This window comes from Podarcis melisellensis (genome assembly GCF_964234715.1).
Source record: "Podarcis melisellensis genome assembly, chromosome: 4".
NCBI classification, from domain to species: Eukaryota; Metazoa; Chordata; class Lepidosauria; order Squamata; family Lacertidae; genus Podarcis; species Podarcis melisellensis.
In genome coordinates, this window is record NC_138531.1 from 98,834,884 (window position 1) to 98,839,987 (window position 5,104).

Below are 5,104 nucleotides of genomic sequence, written 5' to 3' on the forward strand. Positions count from 1 at the left end.
TCCTGGGGCCCAGAGTCTTGAGGTTTAAGAGGTGAGAGAATGTGCTTGCAATTCAACTTTCCCCCCTTTGTCAGCCCCCTCCCTGTCAGTCTATATCCTTTGGAAAGAGATAGCTGTGGCCACTCTGGTGTCTTTTTTGTGGTTGTTGCTGCAGGTAATAAATAGTCTTGTGGTGACAAGGAATTGGGCTGAGGGCTTTCCATCGTTGGGTCTGCATTGACATCTGTAGAAGGGATATCCTGTAAGCGGGAGGGTGGGGCAGGACTTTTGGGACATAAAGACACAGTTATAAAGGTAAGAGGTAAAAGCCAAAAAGGAGAGAATCTCCTCTTTGGGAAGCCGCAAACAATAAAAATCTTGGCGAGTTAAGCATTTTATTCATTTCAATATTATTATCACATTTCCATATGACTGTTATTATATGCTAAAAATACGAAAAAGAAAAATATAAAAGGAAAACAAAAATAAAAATGATAAATTACCAGCTAATCAATTTTTTCCAGACAAAAAATAAATTGACTTGACAGAACAACAGCGGGTTTTTTAAAAATATATATATAATAATAATATTAAATAATACAAAGATATTATCAAAACCACACAGATTGTTCCTGGACTGGAGCCCTAAGGACTAGGAGGTGAAGGTGAAATGGGCACACGATTGTGGATATCCAATCAAGATGAAAAATGGGGGGAATTATGGAAAAAGACATAAAATTCACCACGTGCTATCTGATTTTTAGATGGTACCTGACCCCATCCAAATCAGTCAAAATAAATATCGGCAATAAATGTTGGAGATGCAGACAAAATGAGGGAACCTTATTCCACATGTGGTGGACATGTCCCCAAAGGGAAAATAAAATAAAATAAAGTAAATGCTATTTATTTTAAAGAAAACCAAAGCTTTCCTATTTGATATTCTAACAACAAGCATACCAAATGAAAATAAAAGAGTGTTTCTTTACACGACAACAGCAGCTAGGATGTTAATAGCAAAATACTGGAAAATGAGTTAATATCAACAAAAGATGAATGACAATTAAAGTTGTGCTAGGACCTTGAACTAGTCACAATGCCAGAACTTCCAAGAGACTGGGATCTACTCCCAGTAATAAAAATCCTGCCAGTGATCTACCCATTGTCTTTGCCCAGAGTTCTTGAGCTTTTCTCAGGGAGCAGTGACCAGAGCTGTGGATCGACCACTAGATCATTTAACAAATTAAAATTATAAAAACAATTGTGCTATAAAAGTACATACCGTATATGAAGTATCAAGATAATAGAACTTATAACACAGTGGTTTCTCCAGTGAACAACAACTCTTACAATGTATATAGACAGGCGCAGCATTGATTTTAGCTACAGGTGACAGCAATCTGCAGCTGCAAGGTTTTCTTCTTTAAGTGACTCCTTTAAAACAACAAATGTAAAACAAACTTTATCCATGCACAGGTTTGTTAATTTGTTAAAATCTGTTGAATTGTGGCATTATGGTCATTTATATTACTTAGAATATGTACAACGAATGAAGCCCATGAGAGCGAAACAAGGCATTATTCTGGAAATCCTTGTCAACACTGTGGAACTGTAATAGGCTCCAATTTGGACTTTAGGAACGTATGTGGAACAGAAACTAGCAGACATTTGGTCTTTATGAATGATTTATTGGGGACTACCGTCTATATTATTGCAATTTATGTGTTGTTTATGTGCAAAATAAACCTTTGATATTGTGATAAGAATGTATAGAAGAGTATTGTTTATGTGAATGCACAGCCGATTACATCTTGTGTGTTTGTCAATTCCGGGAACAGCATTCCTGATCCAGATTTTCACAGGAAGTCCCTAAGATGATTCCCCTTTCAAACAGGATACGTGAACCTAGGCCAGTAGGGTCCTCCTCTCCGGCAGACGGAGAACCCCTTCTCCAAAGCCCCTCCCTCCCCACTTCCCCATGGGGGTCTCCCACACCACCCATCACTCACCAGGATGGCTTTGGCCGTCTCCTGCTTGGAGCACTTCTGGGTTCGGAGCCCCCTGAGCTGAGCTGCCTGGCAGTGATGAATCACCTCCGGCAGGTACAGCTGATCTCCCTCCAGCAGCTGAAATACAAAGTCAGTTCCTCACGAAGGGAGGGCTTCTCCACCTCTGAGAGGGCAGAGTGGGGGGCAAGGAGGGCAGGTCTGAGTCCCTGCTCTGGTTCTCTCCAATACTCACCCCTGGGGGAGGGATGTGCAACCGCAGCACATCTGCAAAGAGAAGGACATGGGGATAGGTGAGTCCGTCTCTGAGCTCCTGGCAAGGCTATTCCAAGAGTTTTCTCCTGATTCCAAATTCCTACTGCAGGGGAGGAGGGACACCCCAGGCCTTGGGGGCCAATCCTGGTCTCCTTCAACCAGAATGTGGCTCCCCAGGCCAGGGGTAGGCAAACTAAGGCCTGGGGGCCAGATGTGGCCCAATCGTCTTCTCAATCCGGCCCGCGGACAATTCGGGAATCAGCGTGTTTTTACATGAGTAGAATGTGCCCTTTTATTTAAAATGCCTCTCTGGGTTATATGTGGGGCATAGGAATTCATTCATTCCCCCCCCCCCATATAGTCTGGCCCTAATAATAATAATAATAATAATAATAATAATAATAATAATAATAATTTATTTATACCCTGCACATCTGGCTGAGTTTCCCCAGCCACTCTGGGCCGCTCCCAGTCGAGTGTTCAAAACAGGACAGCGTTAAATATTAAAAACTTGAACAGGGATGCCTTCAGATGTCTTTTAAAGAGAAGATAGCTGCTTATTTCCTTCACATCTGAAGGGAGGGTGTTCCACAGGGTGGGCGCTGCTACTGAGAAGGCCCTCTGTCTGGTTCCCTGTAACCTCGCTTCTCGCAATGAGGGAACCTCCAGAAGGCTCTCGGAGCTGGACCTCAATGTCCCGGCTGGACGATGGGGGTGGAAACGCTCCTTGGTCTGAGGGACGGTGGACCGGCCCACGGCTGAAAGAGGATGCTGACCCCATCGCCAGGCTAACAAGATGGTCAATATTCGGTTCCACTCCACCCTTTTAAAATTTAAATATCAAAACAGATCCCAACTTTCATTTTTTTTAAAAGATATTTATTGAAGTTTCAAAAGTTATACAAAAAAGCAATAATAAAAACAAAACACCAACACAAAAAATAACAAATATAACAAACAAAATACAAAATACAAAACTAAAAACCATTTAAAAACAAGTAAAGTTCCATTCCCTTCTTTTCTTATAACTTACTTCCCCGACCTCCTCATACCTCCCCTTTCTGTATTCCAATTTCTAATTATTAATTCAACAAATCCTCTCCCTTAATTTTTATTTAATTTTTAACCTTTCTTTTCTTTTTACTTAATCATTACAGCTGAAAACCACTTAATTTCTAAACCAACATCATTCTAACATTCATTAATTTTGCAATGTTTCCTAAGATAGTCCTTAAATTCTTCTTCCGCCGTGTCTCTTCCCTGGTCTCGGATTCTGCCAGTCATTTCTGCCAGTCCCATGTAGTCTATCACCTTCATCTGCCATTCTTCCAAGGTGGGTAGATCTTGTGTCTTCCAATACTTTGCGATGAGTATTCTTGCTGCTGTTGTTGCATACATAAAGAATGTTCTATCCTTCTTTGGCACTAATTGGCCGACCATGCCCAGGAGAAAGGCCTCTGGTTTCTTCGGGAAGGTATATTTAAATACCTTTTCATTTCATTATATATCATTTCCCAGAAAGCCTTAATCCTTGGGCACGTCCACCAAAGGTGAAAGAATGTACCTTCATTTTCTTTACATTTCCAACATTTATTATCAGGCAAGTGGTAAATTTTTGCAAGCTTGACTGGGGTCATGTACCACCTATAAATCATTTTCATAATATTCTCTCTTAGGGCATTACATGCCGTAAATTTCATACCGGTGGCAGATCCCAACTTTCAGAGCATGTAAACCACATGCGTGGAAACACCGCTGTGCCACTCACAGAAATAGGACTATACTTCCTTCTCCCACCTTTAAAGTATACATAAGGAACCTCAACTCCTCTCTTCAAGCCAGAAGACAACACTTCCACGTCCCCGGGTAAAACCCCTGGGCTTTCATTGGTAGTTTACCTCAGCGCGACGCAAGGACTGACTGAGCGGGCGGCGAGATGCTTTCAGCCTCAGAAACTTGGCAGGTTCTGAAATGGCCGTGCAGGCCAGATTCAGGACCCTGGCAGGCTGGATTCGGCCCACGGGACATAGTATGAGGACCCCTGGTCTACACTGACTGGGACATTCTGCATGCCAAGCAGATGCTCTAGGGCTCCCCATAGTTTACTAACCTTTGAATGTTATGCTATTTGCAACCATGGAGATTCCACCTCCCTCTTTCGAAAGGAGAAAACTCACCTGATCAATTAATAATAATAACAATAATAATATATTTATACCCACCCACCTGGCTCTGGGCGGCTTCCAACAAAATATTAAAATACAATAGTCCATCAAATACCGTAAATTTCGCTCCATAACACGCAGATTTTTCCTCCTAGAAAGTAAGGGGAAATGTCTGTGCGTGTTATGGAGCGAATGCCTAGAGATGGTGGGGGAATCTGCTGCAGTTGTGAGCTGTCCGTGGCTCGCTTTGAAACAGCAAAGCGGGTGTATGCGGCTCCTGTTGGCTGCTTTAAAACAACCCGGTCGTCTTTAAAACAACCTCTCTCCTCCCCACTGAGCTGCTAAGTAGCAGCAAAGCTTTTCAGCCAGATTAGCCGGGAGGAGGGAGAGAAGCAGAGCGGGGTTGGCTGCTTTAAAACAACCCTGTACTCTCTGTCCCTGCCTGCAGTTTTTTGCTGTCCGATGTTGGATTAGCCACTGTAGGGGCTGTGTGTGTGTGCTTGAGCTATCGTTCTCTTCCTCCTGCTTCCCGTTCACTCTCCCTGCGCTCTCCCTCCGACTTTAGAATTGACACTCTGTGTGTGTGTGTGTGTGTGTGTGTGTGTGAGAGAGAGAGAGAGAGAGAGAGAGAGAGAGGGCTCCTTCTCCTTCTCTTGCTTCCCGTTCACTCCCCCAGCGCCCCAGCGACTTCCAGCGCCC

The 5,104-nt window shown here is 43.1% G+C and overlaps 1 long non-coding RNA gene across 2 annotated transcripts; it reads right to left on the bottom strand.

The window, feature by feature from the left end:
• Positions 1 to 526: 526 nt before the first annotated feature.
• LOC309369406 lies at positions 527 to 4,421 on the bottom strand. 2 transcript variants are annotated; one of them, XR_014168100.1, is made up of 3 exons: positions 4,139 to 4,421; positions 1,989 to 2,252; positions 527 to 1,413 (listed from the first exon to the last, which is right to left on the bottom strand). It is a non-coding gene; the product is annotated as an uncharacterized lncRNA (long non-coding RNA). The 2 variants fall into 2 exon arrangements; XR_014168101.1 differs by lacking the exon at positions 4,139 to 4,421 and adding an exon at positions 4,038 to 4,133.
• Between the last annotated feature and the right edge of the window lie 683 nt (positions 4,422 to 5,104).